At 43.9% G+C, this 9,116-nt stretch overlaps 1 long non-coding RNA gene across 1 annotated transcript; it reads left to right on the top strand.

Annotated features, from left to right (window-relative positions):
* The first annotated feature begins 6,201 nt into the window (after positions 1-6,201).
* On the top strand, positions 6,202-7,618 carry LOC138294211 (uncharacterized). The gene is made up of 3 exons (XR_011203272.1): positions 6,202-6,321; positions 6,438-6,488; positions 7,088-7,618. It is a non-coding gene; the product is annotated as an uncharacterized lncRNA (long non-coding RNA).
* Positions 7,619-9,116: the final 1,498 nt, after the last annotated feature.

Below are 9,116 nucleotides of genomic sequence, written 5' to 3'. Positions count from 1 at the left end.
TTGGACTTAACCTGTCAGACCGCTATTGGTGCGTCAGAGGAGGAACTTGCCGCTTGGGAGGTCTGCCCTTGTCATCAGGGCATGGGCCTCGCTGTGGACTGGTCGTGGGGGCCTGATTTGACTCTTGCCCGGCCCTCGCTGCCATCCTCACGCCCTCTTCCCCTGGGGCCCTCAGGGCCGCAGACACTTGCACCTGCATCATGTGCCCAGAGGAGGCCGTCTTGATGGACCTGCTTGTCAGGCCCACTGTTTGCAAGAATTGGGTACAGACGTTGTGGCAGGCCTGCAGCATCTTCAGCGGCGATCATGAGGAGGCATGGGCATCCCTCTGCGGGGCAAGGATCCTGCATAAACTCCAAGGCAGTGAGTAAAACTGTGCAATACCACTAGGAGCTTACTGCCCGGCACAGGCACATGCAGCCACCAGCACCCCTAATCTGCTGGACCCCAAATACCTGAATTCTTTCTTGTGCCTGGAGACCCTGTGGTGGGGGCATGGTGGGGCTCCCCCCTCGCCTGGAGTTGCCCATTAAACAGACAGGAAGGGACTGGCCATTCCACTCATCCTTCTCTGCGACCTACGACTGGCCTGACGGCGACTCCTTGCTCATGCTGACCTCTACACTAGATCTGGCTGCCTTCTTTTGAGAACCTACAATACCTGACCATGCCACCATTGGCAAGCCACTGTCCTGTCTTTAGGGATGACCCCCCCCAATAACAAAATCTACACCACCTGCATGACCTTGCTGCTACCTTTGCCACCCACATTTCCTCCTTCCCCCCATGACTGAGCAATGTGGGGCGTTGGGACCCTAAAAAGCAGAAACTAACCTTTGACTCAGCAAGTGGCCAGGCACAACATCACTGCCCCTCAGATGCAGTAGCGATCCCTACAAATGACTTTATTGATTTGTCTGCTGGTGAAGCAGCTGCTATTATGGTGCAACTGAGTCCCAACTTCCAGGCGATTGATGCCCGTTTTGATGCCCTTGACAGTCAGTTGGACCGTATAGGGGAAGGATTAGACCAGCATCCAACATGCCTGGACAGAGTGTAATGCCACCTCTCTTAGGTGGAAGTTGACACCTCCAACATCACAAAGTGCTTAGAGAAGGTATAAAGCATGCTAAAGACAGCCATGGAAAAGAATGAAAATCTTGAAGCTAGATCACGGCAGAACAATATTCACATTATGGGAATTTGTTAAATTCACAAACATGGAGCATCCCGATACTTTTGTTGAAAATCTGTTCACTGTACTCTTCAACCTCCAACACCTTTGTAAAACAGGTATTGTCTTATCTTAGCAGAAACCACAACACATTAGTTCCCACAGGAAACCCATCTATCCTCCCGAGATAGTTGCCAATATGAGTGCCCATGGAGCAACCACTGATACTTATTCTACTATAGCTCCTATTCCCGTGGAGTACGCATCTTAATTCATAAATCCCTCCCTTTTATATACCATGACCATATCGCATATGATGATGTCAGATGCGCACTTGTTTCCGGTGCCTTAGCTGGCAGGTTGTTACTTTCAGTTAACATGTATGCTCCTACCACTGACACTCCTGAATTCTGTCACAACCTCTCTACACTGATAAACCACATGCATATGGAGCTGATCATACTAGGCGGGGATCTTAATATTACTCATAAGCCTATTATGCACTATACTGGAGCTCTTGCTGGCACAAAATGTTGCGTACTAAGAGCACTCCAAGATCTTATTGATACATACCATCCATCTGATGCGTGGCACACTTGCCTCCAACAAACTAAGGGCCATAGAAGCACATTGGTTTATTTCCCAAAGCCTTCTCCTCTGGCTGGAAAACATGTCCAATCATGCCTCTGTTAAACTCACAATCGGTCTGCTGCATCCTGACTGTGCACCCTGACAGTGGCGATTCACAGAGAATGCACTCCATGATGCTGTGTTTAGGTCCGATATACTCACAGTGATTAACTAATATTTTACCCTAAATTCGGGTTCGGTTCCTAAACATGCTACAGTGTGGGAGGCCTTCAAGCCCTACATCAGAGAGGTCTGTAGATCCACATATTCTGGAGCCTTGAAAAGCATTCACTGTGACTTGACCTGCATGGTGCAGGAACTCTGGGATATTGACTCTGCTACCACTGCAAGGGCCAAGCCCACTAATTTATACAAGCAATCACTTTTTGTTACAGGAATTCCAGGACCTGGAAGACAGAGAAATGGCTTACCTTGGTAAATATGCTTGAGCCAGTTGATATGGGGATTGTGACTGTCCCGGTTGTACTTTGGCCTGAATACTGCAACCCAACTACCAAAAAACATGCATTACAAAACTTCTTAATGACAACAGTATGATGGTTACCAATGAAACCTCAATTACCCATACATGTCTGACTTACTATCAAACAATGCACACCACATGATTACTAGATAACCCAAATAAGATTGTCTCTTACCTCTCTGAGCCATGGTTTGGGTCTCAGAAGGGCAGCAGCAGTTCTTCCCAGCCCCCATCTCACAGGAAGAGATTGCACAAGCCATTAATACCCTGGGAGCTCCAAAGCCCCCGGCTTTGATGGACTCACAGGACATTTTTATAAAGCTTTTTTAACATGTTTTAGTCCCTAACCTATATGAAGTTTATGCTGAGGTGCTTGAGGAAGGCATTCTACCCCTAACTTTGAGGGAGGCAGTCATTGCCCTCCTTCTCAAACCTGGCAAGCCGGCTCACCTCTGCACTTCCTAAAGGCCCCTGTCTCTACTCATATATGACAACAAAATACTTGCCAAGGATATGGCTATGGCACTTGTCATGGAACAGATCATCTCCCTGCTCCTGATGGGTTTTATTCCTCGTTTTACTAGTATCAATCTATGTAGCATATTTGCTGTTCTGAATCAAATATCCCCAACCCTTCAGGCCACAGTCACCCTTCTTGAAGCTGAGAAACATTTGGTTCCCTACAGTGGCCATATTTGAGGGCGACCCTTGTCAAACTCGGCATACCCCGTGGATTCTGCAACCTCATTATACTATTATATGACAAACTCTTAGCTCGATTGCGGGTGAATAATTATCTTCCGGATGCATTTCCCATCTCTAGAGGCACCCATCTGGGATGTCCCCTCTCCCCTCTACTTTTCGTTATAGCCCTTGACCCACTGCTCCAGCACCACCAGGAGTCCCACATGCACTGGGGTTACCCTTTCAGAAAGGTCCACTCATTGCGTCACTTTACACAGGTGATATACTCTTGTTTGTGAAGGACCCTGCCACTCACTTCCCCCCAACAATCAGGGAAAATAATACGCTATGGGGTCCTTTTGGGCCTGCCAATAAACTGTCATAAATCAGAATTATTTCCACTAATGGAGGCCACTATCCCTTGTTCTTTGGAGTACCCATTCAGATGGTGTGATGTCTCCCCTAAATACCTCTGTATTTTTCTCCACAGACAAAACTATGAGGTGTTCCAGTATAACTATGGGCCTGTAATCGATAAGCTTACCACCCAGATTGACAGGTTGTTTCGGCTACCCCTATCTATTGCGGGACGTATAGCCTTCATAAAAATGGTGGTGCTCCCATGCTTCCTTTATTTATTCAGCAATTTCCTGATTACCTTAAACAATTCTTTATTCTCTACGGTGCATAGCCTTTTGACATGTCTCAAAGGGGCAGGCTGCCCTCCCAGAATTAAATGCAGACCCCTACTCCTCCCTATACTAAAGGGGGTTTTGGTGTGCCAAACGTTTGTCTATACTACCTGCCAGCACAGTGCCATTTCTCTTACTACTGGTACCACCCTGAGGCCAGACTACCCTATATGAAGCCAGAACTGGATCAGGCTAGACAGGCTCCCCCGTCCTTGATCCTACCAAGGGTTTACCTCGCGAGCCCCTGGACGTACACACTCGCTGCACACCCTGATGAGCATGGTCCAAACTGCATGGAACACAGTAGATATTTTGGCGCTGACCTCTTGTACTCCCCAGACATTCCTATTAACGACAACCCATAGCTCCCCATGACACATGAAAAATTAGTGCAACGTACACTCCTGACTAACCATTTGCGCACTATGGGGGACCTCTTCATTAGGCAAAGTGGACCTCCCCACTGCATTCGGGACAGCAGAGACCACTTCCTCAAAAGACAACTTTATCTGCCTCCGGCTACACAACAAACTTTGTGATATATTACCTAAATACCCCCAGGAACCATCAGATTTCTCTCCTCTTACATTAGTGATCTTGACTGTGGAGAGCACTAGTCTTACTTCCTGCCTCTACCACACATGTTTAGAACTGACACCGGTACGAACTGTTGCCTTGCAGGTGGCGTAGGAGCAGGATCTGAGCTGCACTATTCCAGAGAAGGTGTGGCAAGATTGCTGCACACAAACCAAATTAGTATCCATCAACAGCCAACATAAAGTACTTCACTACAAGTTTTTGCACCGAGCATACACCAGCCCTCAGACTCTTGCTAAACTTGACCCCTTCACATACCCACAGTTTCCTGAAATGTGCAGCTGACCACACTGACTTTGCTCATCTAACCTGGAATTGCAACATTATACAGTCATATTGGCAAGCTATCTTTACGCTAATCTCTAACATGCAAGAACATACAATTGATCCAGAACCTCTCCTAGCACTCCTGGGATACATTAAACCACTTGACTCTCCATACAGGAAGTTCGCAGCTATGGCGCTGCTACTATCCAAGAGATGCCTAGCCTTCCTTTTGGGCAGCAGTAGTAGAATGCCCACCACAGATGACTGGTTGACGGATATGATGTATGGTGGCACCAGTAAAGAACTTTACGCATCCCTACAACCCCCCCACATCCAGACCTAAAGATATCTGGGTCCCCCTCCACACCTATTTTAGGACATCAGATGCAGATATAATGACTGATACTCTGGCCTGATCCATTTGCTCTATGTTTATTGATCATATCAGTATGCTCCACATGTGGTTATATATATGTATGCTATATGGATGTAATGTAGCTCGATTAGCTTTCTTGTTCTCCTCAATTGTAGAATGTTTGCTTGTTGTAAATTGGAAAAACAATAAAAACATTAAAAGAAAATACTTCAACCATCAGGACAAAAGATTACATTCTATTTTTTCCCACTTACATTTAGTAGTTTTTCATTTCAATGATTAGCTTTCTTGGGAGAACCATGCACAATTTACACCAAATACCTTTTGCTGAATTCAGAATTCTGGCTACTTTTAAGAAATGTACAGCTTTTCAGATTCACCCATTAGTTTCATACCTCTTTTACCGATAGCCTGCAAGTAGGTAGGAACCGCAAAAACAGGAAATGTTGACTACTACTTAGAAGCTCAAAAACTGTGGTTAAAAAAATATTTTTTTACAACTCTGTCTGATCCTGGAAGGAGGAACGTGGGTAATTGTAGTGCTGCAAACCTTTAGTTGATACTATTTTTAGAAAAGAAAACACACACTTTCCCGTATAATACATTTTTTTCATGTTGACAAAAAAAAGCTATATTATGAATATTTTCTCGATTCCCCCAGGAGAATCCACAAAACTTGGGTAGGAAAAAATTAACTTGTGAGAGGGAGGAGAAAGTCTCAACACTTAAAGGGTTGATAATATTGTATCAATTCTTGTTGATTTGGCCTTTTGGCAGAAGGGATCCAGTCAAATTTATTGAAATGTATAAAGGGTTGTTAGATATTGTAGAACAGGAGCTTTCAAGACCAGTCCATAAAATTTGTAGCGAACACTGAGAGGGTGGGTCGAGGGTGGAAGTGAAGGACTGCAGGACTTTAGGGTCCTGTTAATTCCCCAATGTCAGATACCAAGTACTCAGATCCGCAGGAAACCCCTGATGTCCCTAAAATCTGTGCACAGAGGGAATAGGTAGATGATACGCCTGTCTGAAGAACTGGAGAAAGGAGTAAGAGAAAACCAGGACTGGCTTCACCCTCTGGGTGGATTCTTCTTAATTGGTGCAGTCATCTGAGTTTAAACAGGTGACCTCTGAGACTTCAAAACATTATGGACCGACCAAAAGGAAACGGTGAATACAACACTTAGGAATATGGAATATGGTTGTAGAGTGGGTTTGATATAACCGGCAGTCTTTGTGAGAACAGAACCTGTTTATTTTATTTCTTCAAAAAAGGTTGCCTTATAGAGTTTGCGTGTGTTGACTTTTGGTTTCCTGTCACAGTGCTTCCTTAATTCTTGGTTACCTTTCTCCTTTAGATACTTGTCCCATCCCACTTCTGGCCAAGAGTCCGCCTGAGAAACAAAATAATGGCCAGGTAAGTATGGGATTAGTCATAACAAAAATCGCAGTTTCTGTCTTTGTTTTTAACGGAAGAAAACAATAAGAAAGTAACTTTAAAGGCTTCTTTGTTATTGTGTCCTTCTTACCTAGGAGTTTCCCGAATTTAAACCATTCCCCTCTAACAGCAAAGCAATAATTCAGGTAAGTCACCAAGAAATTATAAAATACTTCTCGAAGGAAACTATAGACCTTTTCTTTCTCCACACAACAAATGAGCTAAAACTGGTTTTCCAGGGATCCAGACTTTCTGCTCTTTTTGGACTTTATATAATGATTTCTTTCTTTGCGTCCCTAATTGGCCTTGTTAAGCCGACTGGGGTCTTCTGTTTCTAATTACCCATTCTTTCCCTCCGTGTACCATGGTTTCTGCTTCCCAGCACCCACCTGACCATTCCACAGTCCTCCTGTCCTGGACTATGGTGGAACTACTCTCTCCATTGGCACCCAGAAGCATCCATCAGTCCTGGGACCACTCTTCCCAGCTATTCAGGGCTTGCTTTCTGTGAAGTCATCCGCCTTTTCACCCCTGGAGCTTGACCAGTCCTGATTTGGAAACAGCTCTTGTCCTCTTGTCCTCCTGAGGATCTGTAGCCTTCTTTCTTTGCATATTCCCGTCGTACCACTGTATATTTCGTCGTTAGTCCTTTTCTAGTCTGTCCTCCTGTACCCACCTCCTGTGCTCTATTCTTTCTTTGCTTTTTTCTCTTTCCTGATGCTGATGTCCACGATTCTCTTTCCAGGACCCCCTTTGGGACGCAGGAAGAGCCAGAGCATCGCAGGACCACCGAATGAAGTAATGAATTATGCCAAAACGGTATGGGAATGAGAACAGCAAGACTAGGCAGCCTGACAGTATGAGGTGTACCTGCTGTTATGTGCTGTAACAAGCGCCAGTGAGTCCAGGATACCAGGCGGGAATCCCAGAATGGCAGAAGATAGTTATCACGCAAGCTGAGAATAAACATGGTAAGCAGGAAAACCTAAGGAATCAAGTACAAGGATTGGTCGAGCAAGAACAGAACTCAAAGGAAACTTTAAAGGTGGAGGAACTGAGAAGCGAGAAAACAATTAAGGTGCAAGGACAATATTTACTTCTCTTTGGCCATCTTTTAATCATGGGATCATGCAAACAATAATTTTCTCATTCCGGTGTAACTCCATCTTTTCCCCTCTTTTGTGTTATTCTGACTGCATGATTTCCGGTTCTTGGTGGGGTTTTTGTTTAAGTGCCACTGATCCTATTAAGTTATGCTAAAAAAATAAATGCTTTCTCTTAGATGGTTTTACACTGACTGTGTTACTGTCAGAAAACTTACTGACTGAATCCTTGCTAAATAAAAATTATTATTTCAAAAGAATTGACTTAAATGTATTGGGATTCACTGTGTCATAGTACTTCTTAGCATACTTGTAGACTCAACACATCCTGTACTCCCTCTCTCTCGTGTCAATTTCGCGTTCTATTATGTAATTCTTTGTGCAATTTGCTCATTATTTTTTCAATGATATCTACTTCCTTCTGGTGGCATCTTGTAGCTTAAGATCAGCAATTGCATAATTAATTATAACAATTTCCTTTTGTAATTTAGTCATCTGAAATTCTGCATATTTTATGAGCATGCCCATCAAGTCTCATGAGGTTTTGCTGAGTTTATTTTCGCATCTGAAGGAATTGAACATGTACACCTTCATTGACTCACTGAGACGTCAATGAAGTGAAAGGCACAAGGACATTGTCAGTCACACACGTTCATTCTCTGTCATTCACGCAGACACACGCTGAGGAGCACACTTAGACATCCGAATATGTTCATAGTCGGTGACTAATGAAGTCAAAGTCACATTTACTAAACATGTTTAATGTAGTCCAAAATAACAGGACTCAAAGGTTAAAGGAACACACCTTCTGAAAGAATTATGGCAAAAGAAATGAAAAGTAGGTAATGATTGTTTAAATGTATGAAAGGAGTTCATACTACGTTTAACATTTTTATTTCACCATCCAATTATTTTCGGTAAACAAACGTATGAAATTCACTGAAACAACACAGTTAGGGCCAGATGTAGCAAAGGGTTTTTCCCATTCTGTGTCAATGGGAAAATGTGTTCGTACATATGGCCCTTAGAAACTAAGGGCCTGGTTTAGATCTTGAGGGCTGGGAAACTCCCTGGTGATATATCCTATGGCACTTGCAACAGGACAGAAAGGATATCCGTCATATTTGTCACAGAGTATCCCGTCCCCCAAAAAGTAAATCAGGCGTTAAGGTGCTGGCTAAGACCTCTAACATTCGCCAGTTGTGGTTAGCAACACAAACAATAGCTTGGGACACCCTTATGTCCCACATGACATACCACATGTATCATTGATGACATCACTGAATCTATAACAAAAACTAACGTTTATAAACATACACTCTGTAGAAAATAATCAACTCTCAAACTGAAACCAAAATAGCATTTCCACTAGACCGGAGTCTCAGACACAGTCTTATGTAAATATACAGAAACATCCGTAATACACCACACATATTCACAAAGGCAGAAAGATATTCCGAGACACAATTTTCAGAGCAGCACTGCCTTAGACCCAGGATTACACAGGCACAGAGACTCACTCAATATCACAGCAAGAGAGAATGAATGTATAGCAGTATACCAAGGTCCAATTTTGACTGTTGAGTGGCTCTGGTCACATCATAAACTTCAAGGCTGAAGGCCGACTGGTCTGGAAATGTCACAAGAACCCCAAGATGCAATGTAGGACCA

Source organism: Pleurodeles waltl, chromosome 4_2, assembly GCF_031143425.1.
Source record: "Pleurodeles waltl isolate 20211129_DDA chromosome 4_2, aPleWal1.hap1.20221129, whole genome shotgun sequence".
NCBI lineage: Eukaryota > Metazoa > Chordata > Amphibia > Caudata > Salamandridae > Pleurodeles > Pleurodeles waltl.
The sequence above is the reverse complement of the archived record's forward strand: the minus strand, read 5'-3'. Positions and strand labels throughout refer to the sequence as shown.